Here is a 20,140-nt window from a genome sequence, read left to right on the forward strand (position 1 = left end):
TTCAGCAGTATGCGAACCGAGAACTACCGGAAGTACAAGCTGGGTTTCGAAGAGGCAGAGGAACTAGAGATCAAATCACCAACATTCGCTGCATCATGGAGAAAGCAAGAGAATTCCAGAAAAACGTCTATTTCTGCTTCATTGACTACGCTAAAGCCTTTGATTGTGTGGATCACAACAAACTGTGGGAAATTCTTAAAGTGATGGGAGTACCAGACCACCTTACCTGTCTCCTGAGAAACCTGTATGAGGGTCAAGAAGCAACAGTAAGAACTGGACATGGAACAACCGATTGGTTCAAAATTGGGAAAGGAGTACGACAAGGCTGCATATTGTCACCCTGCTTATTTAACTTATATGCAGAGTACATCATGAGAAATGCCGGGTTGGATGAATCAGAGGTCGGAATTAAAATTGCTGGGAGAATTATCAATAACCTCCGATATGCAGACGATACCACCCTAATGGCAGAAAGCGAAGAGGATCTAAAGAGCCTCTTGTTGAGGGTGAAAGAGGAGAGTTTAAAAGCTGGTTTGAAACTCAACATTAAAAAAACGAAGATCATGGCATCTGGCCCCATCACTTCCTGGCATATAGAAGGGGAAGAAATGGAAGCAGTGACAGATTTTATTTTCTTGGGCTCCAAGATCACCGCAGATGGTGACTGTAGCCATGAAATTAAAAGACGCTTGCTCCTTGGGAGGAAAGCTATGGCACACCTAGACAGCATAGTAAGAAGCAGAGACATCACCTTGCTGACAAAGGTTCGTATAATCAAAGCTATGGTTTTCCCAGTAGTAATGTATGGCTGTGAGAGCTGGACTATAAGGAAGGCTGAGCGCCGAAGAATTGATGCTTTCGAACTGTGGTGCTGGAGAAGACTCTTACGAGTCCCCTGGACTGCAAGGAGGTCAAATCAGTCCATCCTAAAGGAAATCAACCCTGAGTGCTCATTGGAAGGACAGATAATGAAGTTGAAGCTCCAATATTTTGGCCACCTAATGCGAAGAGAAAACTCCCTGGAAAAGACCCTGATGCTGGGAAAGACTGAAGGCAAAAGGAGAAGGGGACGGCAGAGGATGAGATGGCTAGATAGCATCACAGATGCAATGAATATGAACTTGAGCACACTCCGGGAGAGAGCGCAGGACAGGAAGGCCTGGCCTGCTATGGTCCATGGGGTCACGAAGAGTCGGACACGACTGAACGACTGAACAACAGGCTTATCACACTCCTATTTCAACCTTGATGGGGTGGATGACACTTTACTGAAATCTGAAAGTGTACACGAATCTAGTGCTTGTGCACACTATAATACAGTGTGTGTAACACACAACACATCCACTCAACAAAGAAAACACAATGGTTTCGAAAGATTTTTAAAGGATTGTTCTGAACTTGAATAAGGAAGATCACACAAGCAAAACATAACCATCAGCAACTCCACAAAATCTCATTGCTGCTTCTTGGAGAGTCAACTTGCTAAGAACACCGAAGACATTGGAAAACTTCTGATATGTTGCTTTAATGTACCTTCCAAAAGCACTGTGATACCTGTGTTAAAGTCATTTCCTGCTTGGAATGTACAGCTGTCAGTCACAAATTTCTCCCCCTCCCATCCTTCCCACTCTCCTTCTGCCTGGCATTTTCCTTTTATGGAAACCTTGCCAGTGGGAGTTTAAAAAATGTATTAAACTTGGGGCTAAAAACCACTTCCAAAGCGGGTCTGAAGCTTGAGGACCAGCCTGGTTCACTTAGGATAAGATCCACTTCACTTCAGAGGAGGTCTGAGTGAATCCTCCAAAGCAGGCCACTTCAGTTTGGTTATTGGACTTTGACCAAAGTGGATTCATACCCCTATTTTTACATGATGGCGCCTGATGAAGGGGTGACTCCAGGTTTCCGTGGGTCCAGGGTAAAATTACTATATTAACAACAACAACAACAACAACAACAACTCATTGCTGCAGTGGTACATCTCTCTCATTAAGTCCTATGTATTTTACTACTACAAAAAGTGATCACTTTGTATGCATATAATGCCAAAATGTGGCAAGCTCTATCTTTTGAAGTTGTTGTAAGAGATCTGGATTCGTAGTTTTACAAAAGATGAAAAGGGTAAAAAGGAGGAGTATGTGGAAATTTTGAAGACAGATTTGGGAAAAGGAGGAACTTTGGCAACATGGCAGTAGAAAGCAAAAGGAAAGAAGCTAAATTGGCATGCTGTAGCCATTTTTAAAGACACATATTAGCTAAAGAATGAAATTATAGCCCTGTGTGCTTTGAACTTCAAGGCATGCCCAGTAACTTTTATGGGGCCAACACATGTTTGAAAATGATGTAAGCTTCTAAAATTTACAAGGCATGTGGTATTTATAAAGTAAAATAAAATGGAAAGTTCACATGATCATAGGGCTTGTGTCAGCCACTTTTGTGTTCAGCCAATTGAAGCTTATGGTGGTGAGCAAAACTGGCAGTTTCTGCTCCTCCTGAACAAGTGAGATGATGCATTTGTCCAGATCAGAGAAGTGCCGTAGACTGAAGAAAGAAGCAGCTGCAACAAACCATATAAAATAAAAGCTTCCCTGCACTAAGGCACCTCTACACCAGCCTAAAATCCTGCATTTAAAATGGGGCTTTCTGCTTCCGTTTTAAATACAGGATCACAATGGCTCCCTTTTTCACTTGCTTCCTTTCCTTTCCCCTCCCCTTTCCCCCTCCTTCTCCCCGTATCTGAGTCTTCCATTATCTGTCATTGATCACGCTCCTCTTCTTGCCGCTTTCCCTCTTCTCATGGAGGAAACTCAAGCGGAACACAACGGGGTAATTTGATAGCTCATTATCTGCGATCTGTCTAAAAACGGAACAAAGGACATTTAGTGTAGGAGATGCCTTGGAGGCACACAGTGTCATGTAAAGAACCCGCAAACGTCTGTGAAGGAGCAATCTCAATCGCAGGATAAAAGCTCAGTGTGAAGAAAGCCTAAGAGGCTGCCTGGTTTACCAAGTCCTGGGAGATCACAGCAGGGAGAAAGGGTAGTTAGGGATTGTACTGCTGGATACAGATTACCAGGCTGGCTGTACCTTGGTCTAATCTAGCTACACAATTCTGTGCTCTTATGAAATGTATTCTGGTGACTACCACACACCCTACACAGTGACCTGGTTCGCACAGAACACTAGCCCATGCTTAACTCATGATTTGTTGCCCTAGCCAGGGTTTGTCTGGCGGTTTTCTCTGTCCCTGGGTTGTTTCTTTCCCTTCTTCTTCACCCACTCTCTCCCTGTATTCCAAATGTCTTTGTGATGCTGACATGTAGAGGGGCTGGGCTGTTCTTTACAGCTCTCACCCATGGCCTTTGTAGCCTGGTAAAACAACCCATGGTTCTAGGTTCACACGTAAAGACAATCCATCATTTAAACAAACCAGAGTTCACAACCCAACAACAAACTGGCCCTGTTTGCATGATCAAGCAGCCCATGGTTAGTAAATCCTGGTTTGTTTGTGAGTGCGAGTGAGTGTGCTGCTTCCTGCCCATTTGCCTGCTTCTGCTTTCAGAAACAACCCAAGAATGCCCTGTTCCTGGGTTGTTGTGACGTGCAAACCCAGCACTCTGGGTAGTTTAGGGTTAAGCAACCCAGAGTTTTAACCCATGGCTTGTTGTTGGGTTAAAACTCTGGGTTGTTTAACCATAAACAACCCAGAATGCTGTGTTCACACATCATGACAGTAACCCAGGAACAGGGCATTTCTGGGTTATTTCTGAAAGCTGATTGAAATCAGAAGTGGCAAGTGGGCAGGAGGAATTTTTCTTCATTTTCCTCCGTGAAAAGAGTAAAAGCGGCAAGAAGAGAAGCGAGATCAATGAAAGATAATGGAAGACTCAGATACGGGGGTGGGAGGAAGCGTGTGTAAAGGGAGTCAGTTGTGATCCTGCATTTAAAATGGAAGCAGTAAGCCCCGTTTTAAATGCAGGATTTTAGGCTGGTGTAGAAATGCCCTTTGCCTGACATACAGCTGTTAAAACCATAGGAGCCCTGGCAGAAAAAGATGTTAACTTTACTGTGCCCCATCAGAGCTATGCTTGAAGCAAATAAAATTCTCAAGATAGGGTTGTAGGCATCAACATTTGAACCCTTATGCAGGCATCTCTAAACTTAGAAAAATTCATCTATGTTGAATTTCTGCCTGTCATGCAGTTATTAAAGGTATAGGAGCGTTTCCAGACACAAAATTTATTAAGCTTATATGAAATAAATAGCTTAGGAAGTACCCGGACTCTCCAGTACTTTTATTTAAAAATTGTCAGGTATCTGTTCAGGATTGTGTCAAGGCAGAAATTTAGTTCAGATAATGGGATGGTTTCCATCAACCATTTTTCCTGGTCCTACCCCTATGCATTTAACTGCAGCCTGACATGCAGTGGATGAAGCCATTACAATCTCTGTGTCCTCTCTCCAAGAGAAAGCTCCACCTCCTAAATTTCTCTGTTGGGGGCTGCTGTTAAAGACAGGAAAAAGGCAACTAAAACATAAAAACCCTGGCAAATCTATTCTCATCTAATTCTGTGAAAAATTAAGCACACGTAAAAGTGCTTGCAAGGCTGGGCTCTGCAACATGTGGTAAAGCGGGCACTTCTTTATTAAGCTTTGAAATGGTTATTCATTTGCATCTTGGATTTCTATTTGATTCTCCTAGTGAAATAATCTAAGCTCAGCTCTTATTTCAAGCACTGAAACACATTTAAAAATCCTTTTTAAAATTAGGGTAATAAAAAGCCTGCATATTGAATTTTCCAGACTTCATAGCCATCTTCTGAGTGGAGTGGTGGGGGGAGTGCAATTATTATTATTTTCTTTCCTCAAACCTGCATCCAACAGGAATGAGTAGATCAGATAAACAGCTGAGAATCTATTCAAGTCAGCCTTGAGATACATACACTCTCTCACTTGCATTCTGACTCTGTTTCTTTAAAAAAGGGTAGGGGGAGAGGTGGCAAAATCAATACAAACCAATAATAACTTCACGTTTGTGGAAGCATCCTGAATGGTTCTCCAAAATATTGAGACACATCCAAGTACATTTTAGTAGAGCTGATATTTATCAAAAGTCATTTGCCCCCAAGCAGATGCTCTCTTTCATTGTGCTCCTGTCACAAATGACTAAGATATATGACAGACAATTACAGCATCTGTAGTTAGCAGCCTTATAATCAACACCATTATTTAACGATTGGTGCAATAAACTGACTCCTGTTACTGTTTATCAGATATCAGTCAGTTCTGGCTATTTTCTGCACTTCTCTGCCACTGCCCCCCCTCACAGTATGTGGCAACCATTGCCTTTTAATGGCTAGTCTGAAACAAGCACTATTTTCACATTTTTTGCAGACTGCAAAGAAAAAGCAACCAATTACATGTATATGCTGTGCCCTCTCATTTGAGTATGCCTGCGTGTGTAACTATCTCTGTGCAGTCTCTTAAAACCTCGGGGGGGGGGGGGAAACCCAGCAGCTTTTACTATTGCAGATAAGAGCTTTTCTATTTAGTCTTCGGCGTGGAGAGGAAAAATGTCTCCTGTTTAAATATTCATGTAAAGAGTGAATAAAATGTTGATATACTGGATTAGTCACAGTCTCTTGCAACATGACTTCGGTTTGCTCACAAGGATGGAGAGGGAGGAATCATTCATTCGTTTAAACCCCCACCCCTCCCAAATGTACTAGGTGAATGGCAGAATAATGATAAAGTTCTTTTTAAAAGATTGAGAAAAGGTTTTTTTTTCTTTCCTTTTACTAGTTTACAAAAAAGGCATACCAGATAACTTTTTTCTTTTAAGGCATTTATTGCTGAAAAATTTCTGGGAGGCACCTGAGGCAATTTATAAATGAAAATGAAGTCAAAAGTATATGAGTTCTTTTGGCAGAGTTCATGCTTCAAAAAACAAACATCTCAATTTAGAGTCACGGGTTCCCCTATGCAGGTCCCAGTGGGATGGAATAGAGTCTGCATAGCAGGAGTTCCTGGTGGATTGCATGAGTCAAGATTGCCTGTTCACAATAATAGTTTTATGTTTCTGCATCACTGTTTATCCAAGATAGGTACCAATGTACTAGAATAGTCACATGGCAGGAATCTAGTCAATTCAACCTATGGATGCATGGACAATTTGTTACTTTTGTCTCTGGTATGACAGGTGCATCTGTTACACAGTGGTGATCTGAGTGTTCTCTCAGGGGTGCAAATTGTGAGTTAGCACGTTCAACTTACTTTAAATCTGAAACTGATTTTGAAAAAAGAAGAATTCAAATTAATATTCTTCTAATTTAAACTCCCCCATTCCCCAGTTCCCATTTTGGATACAGCGGATGTAGAAATTTTAGGAGAGAACCCCAGGTGTAACAGTACAGTCAGTATTTAATAATCAAGAGTTCAGATTAAAGTTTTTTTAAAAGTATCCCACAAAGCCAATTTTCAAACTGAAATCTGAATATATTAAATATTCAGAATTTCAGATTCTGAAAAGTCCAGCTTTGGTGTTAGGGTTGTTTTTAATGATGTGCTTAACTGGAATTCACACTCATGATAGAATATTGAAATTAATGCTTTGCTATGGGCTGTACAAAGCCTACATACGAAACAAGCAGCCAGCTGCACATCACAAGCTCAGATCTTTCTGTCACCACCTTCCTCTCTTCTCTAACTCCAGAGCAGGAAGGAATTCAGAACCTTAAACTGTCAACTGGGAGGAGAGCATTTGCTGCCAGCTGCAGCCCCACAGTCACCCCTGTGTAAGGTTCAGTCCACATTTTATTTGCCTCCCTTTAAAACAATATGTAGCCAAAGAGACCTAGTGATCCAGTATGTGGGAAATTAATCCTTGACTCTTTAAGGGAGACCTCTAATTCAATTGAATTTCTACTCAATTTAGAAAAGGTTTTTTGTTTTGTTTTTTAAGAGGAAAGGGATTCGGAGAGAGAAATAAGCACAATACAGGAGGAAAATAAACAGTATGCAAAAGAGTTCTACCTAGCATATGCTGAATCACTGAAACTAGGTGGCTTACATATCCAACAGCACAGGTCTCACACACACAGAGGTAAGCACTCCAGGACATAATATGATGCTTATATCATGAATGGAATTAAACTGCTAATGTTGTTTACCAAAATGTATCTTCTTCCATCAGAAACTGCAGAGAAATTCCATATCTTCCATGTTCTGTTGAGTACTGCTTGCTTGTCCTCTATGGCTCCTATTTCCATGCTCATGCTTTAGCGGAGGGCGCAGTGCTCCTTCTCCCTCCATCCTTTCAAAAGCAATTTGTGTTGATTGCCACCACATCTTCTACAACCAATTCCATAATTTAAATACACAACACATAATTAGTGTATGGATTTATTTTTTCTCAAAGGATGTTGTAATGATCTTTTAAAAAGTTGTTGCCACACTGCTCAGTGTTAGAGGTAAAGCACAACAGCCTCCATGGTAGTTGGCAACAGTGGTGAAATCACTTTAAGGAAGCTTGAAACTTGGAGTTATGTCAGGTCATTGACTTCACTGATTACCCTAGAAGTACACTGAAGGTGAGTCACATATATAAGGCTAAAAAAAATCAGAATTATCACCTCAAATCAAAACAGCATGTATGCAGGGCCCCCTTGGTTGAGTGGACATTTGGCAGCAGTTGGCAAATCTGGTGATTCCAGAGAGCTTCGGCTATTGGGTGGTATAGAAATAAATAAATAAATAAACAAACAAACAAACAGATATGTTTAGGAAAATTGGTTACCTTTGGGGAAGTCTTACACCTCTGAGTAGCCTGAGACACTGTATTGTCTTGAGCAGTTACTGCTCAGATTGCTCTCTTCACAATATGGGATGCTGTCATAATGGGCCATCTTGATCCTTTCATTAAAGGTCCAGACAGTCATTGATGCTACTTCGGAAACATCTTTGCACCTTTGTCTTTGATCTGGTTTGCATGTAATGACAACCCAGAGTACGGGTTAAGTATGGGTTGTTGTTGAATCGTCGATTGTTTTTGAACTGAGGGTTGTCGTTACATGTGAACCCCGCACTACCATGGATAGTTAAGCATGAACAACCTAGGAAGAGAACCCACAGTTTTTTGTTGGGTTGTGAACTCTGGATTGCCATGGTTAACAACCCAGAGTTAAACCATAGTACAGGGTTCACATGTAATGACAACCCACGATTCAACAACAACCCACGATTCAACAACAACTCATACTGAACCCATACTCTGGGTTGTCATTGTGTGTGAACAGTCCCTGCATGTCATGAGGAGATTCCATCTCTCATCATCCCATCATTGCTCTGTTCTTCGTTTTTCCCTTCAAAAACCGAAGCTCCAAACCCAAATGGAGGCAAGGTCCCATTTGGCTGCATTACCCACCTGGTGCCAACCCCACTGAAATCACTTGGTTGCAGAACATCTAGAATGACCAACACTGAAGCTTGGGTCTCCAGACCCCTGCCTTTTGCTGAAATCACTTGAACAAGCCCTGATAGACTATTGGGTTCAGCTGCCCATTGGCTGAACTGCACTGCACTACAAAATACATTCTGGGCACTCGAGGTCCCTGCCACACCTGTAGTGGAGACCTGCCTGTGGGTTCCTGTTTCAAGGCTGCCCCTTTGCTAAGACCCAAGGAGTTGCAATGCACCCCAGTTGTATTTTCTTCAAGAATGATCTAACAAGATCTTCAGGAGAGGTGTATTTTAGACATGACTGTGCCTTCTGGAAGTCTTTCCCTATAAATTGTAGCACCCTCTCTTTCCTATTGGTTTGCATATGTATGTAATTAGGCCTATTTTTCTCTCCCCCCCCCCTTGCACACTTGCTTCAATCCTTCATTTCTCTCATCTTTCTCTCCACCTTTCACAGCAGTGTGAGGTCCCTAGCAGGGCAATCCTGTGGTCCCTGGAAGAGCATCCAAGGGATAACGGGGTATGTTGGAATCCCCTTCCTGAGGCCGTAGACCCTCCTATGACCTCAGGAGGGGAAATCCGACATCAGATCCTTCCCCCTTCCCTGCCCCCTTGTAGCCACTGTGGAAAGCATGACTCAGGCCATCACTAGCACCATAAGCCTAATGCAGTCTAAAACTCAGCTGTTTTATGCTTGCACCACTACCCTAGATTAATCCATGTATCAGCTAATCTTCCCCAAGTGTTTAATACCTGGTGCATCGATTTTTACACCCTCTACTTTGCCATTTTGTATATGTGTTTGCTCTGCATATTTTTATATTCTTATGATTTGTCTATGATTTGTTTGAATCCATCCTGGAATGTATAGAAACTCTGTTTAAGAGCTAACTTCCCCATAGTAATTATTGTACATTACAAATTCTTGTGTGCCCAGTAAAAATCCCCTTTTGTTTTTGACGAACTCTCTCTCGTCTGTTTTGTTTTTGACGAACTCTCTCTATACCACAACCTGCTATTGTCAAAGCTGAAAGGTCCTTTGGTGTGTGTGGTCTTATAATGTGTGCATATTTGTACATATGTACAGTATATGGAGGACTCTTGTTAACAAGGTTTAACAAATTCAGGGACAAGAACTCTATAAATGTATTGTCCATGGTTGTAAAGAAGAATGGACCTTCCATGTTCAGAGCCAGAATATCTTGGGTCACCAGATGCTGAGGATAAGCAACAAGGGATGGCTATCAACTTAATTACTGTTTGTGAGTCTACCTGGAACAAGCCAGAGTTTGATACAGAGTAATGGGCTAGAAAGACCTTTGGTTTGATCCGATGTTTATTCTGAATAAGCCCACCTCCTGAAGATCAGTATTTTCCACCTCGCATCCCTTACATGCACTGTAGATTTTTCATAGAGGACATACAGTAAGGTATTCCAAATAGTCCTATGGCTTTATCTCTGTGTTCTAAGGTGGAATCGATGGAATTCAGTGGAGTGGGCAGCAAAGGTTAATTCAGCCTCATTAGTGGGAATGGAATTGCTATGATATAAGCATAATTTACTCAGCCATTCATTTAGTCAATGAACTCACTTGCACAAGGTTAAGCCAAAAGCAATGCTGTTCTTCTGGAGAGCACACTGCATTGGGGCCCAGTTGTTGGAGGGCACTAAACTATTTCATTCTTATTATGCTGAACAGCTGTCACTTCTGATTATTTTTTTTAACAAACCAATCTTACTGCAGACATCCCAAGCAAAATGTACCAGTAGCCTTCTAAAGAGAAACAGGAGGCTTGAACTGATTAAAAATCAGGAATGAGATAAGCAAGAGAGCTTCAGTCCCAGATGTATGTTCCTCCTTCCTGTCATGGGTGTCCCTATGAACATTTTATTTTGCTGAGGATTGTTGACAAAGATAAGTGGGATATTGCATGACTTTTTTTGTACACATCCACAGATGTTTTCAAATTTCAGTTACAAGTAGCAAAGGGCTGTGAATGCTGTTAAGCCTCCTTCCTGCTTTTATGAATCTCTCAGCCTCTGTCTCCTCTGCTAGCCCCACTTTTTTTCATCTGTTCTGAAGCCTTAGTGCTGGGGTCCCCAGTGCAGTGCCCATGACCACCACTGTGCCTGCAAGCCTGGGCTGAGGCACCTACCACGCTATTTGCCCTCTCTGCAAATGAATGGAGCAATTTCTCTGTTCACTTGTATAGGGGTGGGGAGGGGGAGGTACCCTGTCAAAAAATGGCTTGAGGGTGGTGGTGGAAACCCATCCCCTACCAAGAACCCTTGGGGCAACAGGGTTTGGGGGTGGGGGCTTTTCCCCTCCTCTAACCTGTTTCAGCAGAGAGGGCTTTCCCCCTCCTTATTCAAGTGAATGGCAGAATTGCTCAATTCACTTGCATAGGGAGGGGGAAAGTCCCCTGCTGAAAATTGGCTGGATGAGTTGCCTTGGGGCAACTGGGTCCTTGGCTGAGGGGTGGCTTTTCCCTTCTCCATCCAATTCCTCCATTCATTTGAAGAGGGAAGAAAATGCCCTCCCTGCTAAAAATCATCTGGAGGGGGCTAGAAGCCCCCCCCCATCCTTATGGCAACAAGGTCCTTGGTGGGGCAGGCGGCTTCTCCCCTGCTCCAGCTAATTTAAGCAGGGCAGCTTCTCCTCACCCCATGTAAATGAATGGAGAAATTACTCCATTCGCTTTCGTGGGGAGGGAGAGGGGAGAGAGAGAGAAGAGGAGCCAGGGAGGGAGAGAAATTGCTCCATTCGCTTGCATGAGGATGGAGAGGGAGAGAGAGCGCACATGTGGGAGAAGAGGAGCCAGAGAGTAAGAACAAGAAAGAACCCAGTGTGAGAAAGCGCACACACAAGATACACATTCACACACATTCACACACATACAAACATATACAAACACAGAGAAGGGGGCTTTTCTGTGAGTGGCCACCCCAATCCCTACTGCAGCTAATCTGTGGTGGTGCCCTGGGCACTTTTTTCAAAATTCTAAATGTGCCCACAGGCCCACAAATGTTGGGGACCCCTTTCTTAGTGGGCCTATGTTATTCTTGCAGCAAGCCAGCTATTACAGCCCTTTTGGCTGGCATTGAGTGAGCTGCTCTGATATTACAATGTGAGTTCCTCTGATGTCAAAGAGAGGGCCTTGCAAATCTTGGGATAAGTAGCTGATTGGCTTGGAGATGATGATCATCAGGATCGCAGACCATTGTTGGAAGTTGGTTTGTTTTCCTTGACCATAGTTAACACTAACCACAGACGTTCCAGGTTTGGGCATAATGATAAATTGTGATTAGTTAAAAATGGAATCCAAAGCCACTCTTTCCACACACCATGCTCTCAGCCCTAGAAAGAAGTATAAACAAACTCTTATAAACAAATGTATGTTGTATAAACAAACATTAACAACACAATCCTATATATGTCTGATCAAAAGTAAGTCCCACTAATTCAGTTGGGGCTCACTCCCAGGAAGCTAGGTATATAATTGCAGCCTAAATATTACACATATCCCAGCTCGAAGAATGGTGGATATGAACTTGTCAGTTTCCATGGTAGCCACTAGCAACAATCTGGAATATGATGGCACAAGTGGACCAGATTGCTAGGTCAAATGTCCTGGAGGAATAGAAAAAAAATGAGAGTAATTTTAGCATAGTTATTTAGGGTGCAATCCTATGCATTTATAGACAGAAAAAAGTCCTACAACTCCCAGCATTCCCCCAGCCAGCCAAGTTAACTTAGGGTGGAATCCTATACACACTTACCAGGGAGTAAATTCCATTGAACTCAATAGGGCTTACTTCTGAGCAAACGTGTATAGGATTGCACTTTTAACAACTGAATTGTATTCAAATGCATTATGATTAATCCTTTCCCCCAAATGGCTGCCTCTATGACTCTATTATATAGCATATGAACTGTGTTACAGAGCACTGTCTGACATCACTGAAATTCTGTAACATGATATTTCATTCATTGCTCCTGCTGTAACCTGAAGAATATGAGTTTTATGCTCAGATGTATGGAGATGCAAATATTTACCACGTATTCTTTTATGTAGGAAGCGAAGTAAGCAGTTCGGTGTTATTAGGGATGTACGAACGTCCCTTACCTTTGATGAAATTTGAGTCGGAGTGGGGGGGAGGCGCTCCGTCCCCCCAAAAAATTCTGCCCGGGGGGGAGGCGTCCCGTCCCTCTCCCCGAAAATTCTGGCCGGGGGGGAGGCACCCCGTCCCTCCCGCTACGAATCCTGTCCTGCCGGGACTGCAAATGGCAGCGGCCATAGCCGCCGCCGTTTGCGTCCCTGCAGTCAGCCGTGATAGGCTACGTAAATGTTTACGTAGCCTATCACGGCTGAGTAAAAAAACAAAAAACAAAACCGCGCGTACGCAAATGGCGGCACCCATGGGCGCCGCCATTTGCATACGCGCGGTTTTTGTTTTTCGTTTTTTACTCAGCCGTGATAGGCTACGTAAACATTTACGTAGCCTATCACGGTATTTTTTTTTAAATCTAGCCATGATAGGCTACGTAAATGTTTACGTAGCCTATCACGTTTTTGGGTTTTTTTTGTTTTTTTTTTACTGGAAATGGCGGCGGTGGCGGCAGCCGGTCAGAAGACCGGCCGCCGCAGCCGCTGCCGCTGCACCACTGCCGAACCGCCGCCGGAGCCGCTGCCTCCAGGGACATTTGCACAAGGTAAGTCCCATCCCGGGGGGGGGGGGCGGAGGGGCGGCAGACCGTTTCGCCACCGATTTCGGTGGGCCGAATGTGCTGGCATTCAGCCTCCCCGAGATTCGTGGTGAAATTCTCTGACATCCCTAGGTGTTATATATGAAAATACAATGTGAGAAAATGTGAGCCCTCTTTGTCTGCACCCATCTAACGTGTCTTGAGATGATGATGATAGTAGTAACAGTAGTAGTAATAGTAGTAGTAGAAGTAGAAGTAACATCTCTTAAATGATTCAGATGGTACCAGCATCCTTGTTCTTTGTGTCAAGAGAGTTACGCCAAAATAAGCAGGCCTGGAAAATGACAAACATTTGCATTCTTGACTGAGGGACGAACTAGATGTGAGGTGTGAAGGGAGAAAGGGGGTTACCCAAATGCAGGGGCGCAAACAATTACCCAAATAGGCTGTCGCTACTCCTACCTTTTCCATGCTCCTTTTTAGAGCAGTTACTGTCTTGGTTACTGTGCTTCAGCAGATTTGCACAAATCTCATTGACAGCTGTGTTTTTTTTAAAACTGAGATGGCAGCTGCATGGGACAGAGTGAATGGGGACCCATTGGCAGGGGACGGATGTAAGTACTGCTGGTGCAGGTGCCCCATTTGCTCTGTCCTGTTCAGCCACCCTCTGAGGGTTTTATTTTTAAAACTGTCAGGAATATTTTGCAAATTTAAGAGCTGTGAAATAAATGGAAGGGAAATTTGCACAAATTTAAGGGCTGGGAAGTAAATGGAGGGGAAATTTGTCCACCTGCAGTAACTGCTCCATTATTGCAAGCACACAAATTCCCCCTCTGTTTACTGACAGGGAGATTTGCGCACATCCGCAGATGCACAGTAACTGCAGCAATAACTGCTCCAAAAAGGAGAAGCGAAAAGGAGTAGCTACACCCCTTTCTGGGAGGGAAGTGTTGAAAAGGTGGAGAAAACTGAGAAGATCACATTGCCAAAAGGGAGATATTGTCCCTCCCCATTTTGGTGCACTTATCCTGTTCAGCTTCCGCCATTTTTGGTGCTTCTGAATTGCACTGCTGGGTCCCCCCTTTCTCTTACTATTATTTCTCCCCTAGTTCTTTGCAAGTGTGTGCAAATTAGCCTATATGCAGCCTTGTCTTGTTAATTTCCATGTATGTTACCTACTCCACTTCGCTGCCCCCTTTGACAGCTGAAACGTACAAGAAAATTGACCGAGCAAGACTACAGAGATCAGACAGCCATAAGTGCACACTGGTGCACTTGCGAAAGACTGACCAAAAAACAAAAACAACAAAAAAAGAATTACTACCCCATTTGTGCATTTTTGAAGCACCAATTTATTTATTTTTTAAAGCGGGCGAATGAAACAGGGTAGCAATCAGAATGGAGAGGGGGCTGGGACAAGGAGACAAGACAGGTTCTGACACAAAGATGCCTGGGATATGGGCCACAGCTGCCTGGAGGACTGAGGGGGAAAGAGGGAGAGAACAAGCCATGGCAAGCCCAATTGTCTGTTGGGCTTACTGTGGTTTGTTCAGCAAAAAACCAACCCACTGTGGCTTATTCAAAGGGTGGGTTAGAGTGACGTAGGAACCTGGCCACTGCCCTGAGGCCAGGCAGCAGCAGGAGTTGGGGGAAGCTATAGAATCTTCATCTTGAACAACAGATACCAGACAAACATCTTAGCAGCTTGAGCTCCTATGCTGAAAGACTAATACCCTAGTCTAATACCGTAACCAGTTCTAACTGGATCATGGAGAAAACCACAACCACCCAAGGAGGAATTAGAACTGTTTCTGGGGACTCCAGTATGGTGTCCTTGGGTACCAATATGCCCATGGACACTTTTGGCACCCACCAGGCTCCCTGCACCTCCTAATTTTGATGTTTTTTCTTAAGATACAAAATGATTTTTTTAACTGGGAGGTTGGCATGCAGCAAAGCCAAGTGCTGTCCTTCAGCACCATCCTTATTTGGGTTTAGAAGAGCGTTTTTGTGCTTTGGAGCTCAGGCCCCATCTCTGACTTGTAGTTAGGTTCTCGGGCAAGTTACTTTACTTTTATTTGTAATAGTTGACTTCTGAGAAATGAGCATTTTGTGACTGGCCATGCCTACTATGGCAACCATTTTTTGAATGGGCAAGCCCACCTATGACAACCATTTTGTGAGAGCACCCGCAGCACACTCAAAATTCCAAATGTGCTTGCTGACTCAAAGTGGTTGGGTACCACTATTAAAACCTAGACATGTCTCTTAAACAGACAGGTCACACATACTATAAGAAGTATCTGAGGCAAGGTGGCGGGCCAACTTCAGGACATGGAAAACTTGGCATCCTTGATCTGACTGCTCAGATTTGTAACAATGCAGTGACTCCTCCAGTTTCCACAGCCAGATGTGACTGGAGTGCCTCGGGGGCTGCAATGGTCTCCCTCCTGCCCACCTCAAAAGGAGCTCCCAGCCTATTTCTGTATTACACCTTGCTTCACTTCAGACATTGATGGACCAAAAAACTGTTGAGGGGAAAGGCACAAATTATGTCAAAAAACAGGAGAAAAGATACTGCCAAGTGCCTGCAAATGCTTTAATAAGCCCAATGTGTTTCAGAAAGATATTTCCTTTTTCAGGGGCTACTTTCTCCGTGTATATTTTGAAAAATCCTACTGCTGCTTCCTCTGTTTTGAACCAATCTAGGACCACTAGGCTGTGCTGAAGATGGGTGAGGGTGGGTTTGAGTTATGATCTAGGATAGTTCTACCATGAGAGAGGATGAAGCTGCCAACAGAGACCTGATTCAAAGATTCTTGTGTGGGGCCCCATGTGATTGGCATAACAGTAAAACAGATTGATGCACCTATGTGTGCAATATTAGCATGGTGAAGATTTAAGACCTAAGAGTATTTCGCACTGGCATGCTAATAATGCTCCATGCTTAGACTCTGGTGACCCAGTTCAAACACAACATCAAGTGCCTGGTACCTCACATAGACAAGGTTTTTTAACAAGCATAATGTCACATTTAAAGTGGGTTCCAAATGGCTGATTTGGGGTACTATTAAAGAGCAGCAAACATAATTTATACCTTTTAGTGTACAGAGGGCACCTTTTGGAATCATTGCTTTGAGCACCAAAATGACTTGAGCCTATCCTGACTATCACTGGACCCTGCAAGGACAGAAGAGACAATGGAACATAGTCTTCTCTCTCCACTTGTAGTATCCTTCTCACACTGCAGCATTCTACAGGAAGAGGGCACACCATATCACAACCTGACTGTAACCAAAACATAAGAGCATAAGAAGAGCCATACTGGATCAGACCAAGGGTCCATCTAGTCCAGCATTCTGTTCAGACAGTGGCCAACCAGCTGCCCACAGGAAACTCACAAGCAGAACAAGAGTGCAACAGCACTCTCTTGCCCATGTTCCCCAGCAACTGGTGTATATAGGCATATTGCCTCTGATACTGGAAGTAGCATATAGCCTCTTCATCATAGGGGATTGGAATGCTAAAGTAGGAAGTCAAGAAATCACCGGGATAACAGGCAGGCATGGCCTTGGTGTACAAAATGAAGCAGGACAAAAGCTAATAGAGTTTTGCCAAGAGAACACGCTGATCATAGCAAACACTCTTTTCCAACAGCACAAGAGGCGACTCTACACATGGACACCACCAGATGGTCAATATCGAAATCAGATTGATTATGTACTTTGCAGCCAAAGATGGAGAAGCTCCATACAGTCAGTCAAAACAAGACCTGGAGCTGACTGTGGCTCAGATCATGAGCTGCTTCTTGCAAAATTTCGGCTTAAATTGAAGAACGTAGGGAAAACCACTAAACCATTCAGGTATGACCTAAATCATATAACTTATGAATATACAGTGGAGGTGAGGAAGAGATTTCAGGGATTAGACCTGATAGACAGAGTGCCTGAGGAACTATGGACGGAGGTCCGTAACATTGTTCAGGAGGCAGCAACTCAATCCATCCCAAAGAAAAAGAAATGCAAGAAAGCCAAGTGGCTGTCTGATGAGGCATTACAAGTAGCTGAGGAAAGAAGGGAAGCGAAAAGGAAGGGAGAAAGGGGAAGATATATCCAACTGAATGCAGAGTTCCAGAGAATAGCAAGGAGAGACAAAAAGGCCTTCTTAAATGAACAATGCAAAGAAATCAAGGAAAACAACAGAATGGGAAAGACTAGAGATCTCTTCAAGAAAATTGGAGATCTCAAGGGAACGTTTTGTGCAAAGACGGGCATGATAAAGGACAAAGAAGGCAGGGACCTAACAGAAGCAGATGAGATTAAGAAGAGGTGGAAAGAATACACAGAAGAACTATACAGGAAAGATCTGAATGTCCCTGATAGCCATGATAGCGCGGTCACTGAACTTGAGCCGGACATCCTCGAGAGTGAAGTCAAGTGGGCCTTAGGAAGCATTAGTAACAACAAAGCTAGCGGAAATGACAGTATTTCAGCTGAGCTATTTAAAATCCTAAAAGATGATGCTGTTAAAGTGCTGCATTCAATATGCCAACAAATTTGGAACACTCAACAATGGCCGCAAGACTAGAAAAGGTCAGTTTACATTCCAATTCCAAAGAAGGGCAATGCCAAAGAGTGTTCAAACTACTGCACAATTGCGCTCATTTCACATGCCAGCAAGGTGATGCTCAAAATCCTACAAGCTAGGCTTCAGCAGTATGCGAACCGAGAACTACTGGAAGTACAAGCTGGGTTTCGAAGAGGCAGAGGAACTAGAGATCAAATCACCAACATTCGCTGCATCATGGAGAAAGCAAGAGAATTCCAGAAAAATGTCTATTTCTGCTTCGTTGACTACGCTAAAGCCTTTGATTGTGTGGATCACAACAAACTGTGGCAAATTCTTAAAGTGATGGGAGTACCAGACCACCTTACCTGTCTCCTGAGAAACCTGTATGAGGGTCAAGAAGCAACAGTAAGAACCAGACATGGAACAACCGACTGGTTCAAAATTGGGAAAGGAGTATGACAAGGCTGTATATTGTCGCCCTGCTTATTCAATTTATATGCAGAGTGCATCATGAGAAACGCCAGGTGGGATGAATCACAGGTCGGATTAAGATTGCCGGGAGAATTATCAACAACCTCAGATACGCAGATGATACCACCCTAATGGCAGAAAGCGAAGAGGATCTAAAGAGCCTCTTGTTGAGGGTGAAAGTGGAGAGTGCAAAAGCTGGTTTGAAACTCAACATTAACAAAACGAAGATCATGGCATCTGGCCCCATCACTTCCTGGCATATAGAAGGGGAAGAAATGGAAGCAGTGACAGATTTTATTTTCTTGGGCTCCAAGATCACCGCAGATGGTGACTGTAGCCATGAAATTAAAAGACGCTTGCTCCTTGGGAGGAAAGCTATGGCACACCTAGACAGCATAGTAAGAAGCAGAGACATCACCTTGCTGACAAAGGTTTGTATAATCAAAGCTATGGTTTTCCCAGTAGTGACATATGGCTGTGAGAGCTGGACTATAAGGAAGGCTGAGTGCTGAAGAATGGATGCTTTTGAACTGTGGTGCTGGAGAAGACTCTTATGAGTTTCCTGGACTGCAAGGAGGTCAAATCAGTCGATCCTAAAGGAAATCAACCCTGAGTGCTCATTGGAAGGACAGATATTGAAGCTGAAGCTCCAATATTTTGGCCACCTAATGCGAAGAGAAAACTCTCTGGAAAAGACCCTGATGCTGGGAAAGACTGAAGGCAAAAGGAGAAGGGGACGGCAGAGGATGAGATGGCTAGATAGCATCACCCATGCAATGAATATGAACTTGAGCACGCTCTGGGAGAGAGCGCAGGACAGGAAGGCCTGGCGTGCTATGGTCCATGGGGTCACGAAGAGTCGGACACGACTGAACGACTGAACAACAACAACAAAGCATATAGCCATCAGGACCAGTAGCCATTGATAGCCTTCTCTTCCAGGAATTGGTCTAACCCACTTTTAAAGCCATCCAAATTGGTGGTCATCACTATTAGGGATGTACGAAAATTCCACCACGGATCTCGGGGAGGCCAAATGCCAGTGCATTTGGCCCCCCAAAATCGGTGGCGGAACGGCCCGCCACATCCCCCGGGACGAGACTTACCTTGGGCGGATCTTCCTGGCGGCGGTGGCTCCGGCAGCGGCTCCAGCGGTGGTGCGGCGGCGGCTGCCGGTCTTCCGACCGGCTGCCGCCACCGCCATTTCCAGTTAAAAAAAAAAAAAAAAGTGATAGGCTACATAAAGATTTACGTGGCCTATCATGGCTAGGTTTTAAAAAAAAAACATGATAGGCTACGTAAATGTTTACGTAGCCTATCACGGCTGACTTTAAAAAAAAAAAACACGTGCGTACACAAGTGGCGGCGGCCATGGGCGCTGCCATTTGCGTTCCTTATTTTGGCACGTCTTAGTCTACGTAAACATTTACGTAGACTAAGACGGCAAAAATAAGAGGAACGCAAATAGCGTAGACGCTATTTGCGTTCCCCTTATTTTCGCTGTCTTAGTCTACATAAATGTTTACGTAGACTAAGATGTGCCAAAATAAGGAATGCGAATGGCGGCGGCCGTGGCCACCGCCATTTGCGTACGCGTGTTTTTTTTTGTTTTAAGTCAGCCGTGATAGGCTACGTAAACATTTACGTAGCCTACCACGGCTGACTGCAGGGACGCAAACGGCGGCGGGTACGGCCGCTGCCATTTGCGTCCCTGCTAGCCAGTGGCCGGATGTCCGGCTGCTGGCGGAGCTGGCCGGCGGCTCTGCCGAATCACTGCGGAGCACAGCCGGCCGGCCAGGATTCCGGGGGGGGGGGAGGAACGGAGCGCCTCCCCCCCCGGCGAGGATTCCAGGGGGAGGGACAGAACGCCTCCCCCCCAACCATAAACATAATCCGCGAAAGGTTTATGTCCTTTCGTACATCCCTAATCACTATGT

The sequence above is a fragment of the Heloderma suspectum genome, chromosome 3 (assembly GCF_057233095.1).
Source record: "Heloderma suspectum isolate Gila_16-S chromosome 3, 16-S_ref, whole genome shotgun sequence".
In the NCBI taxonomy this organism is placed as follows: domain Eukaryota; kingdom Metazoa; phylum Chordata; class Lepidosauria; order Squamata; family Helodermatidae; genus Heloderma; species Heloderma suspectum.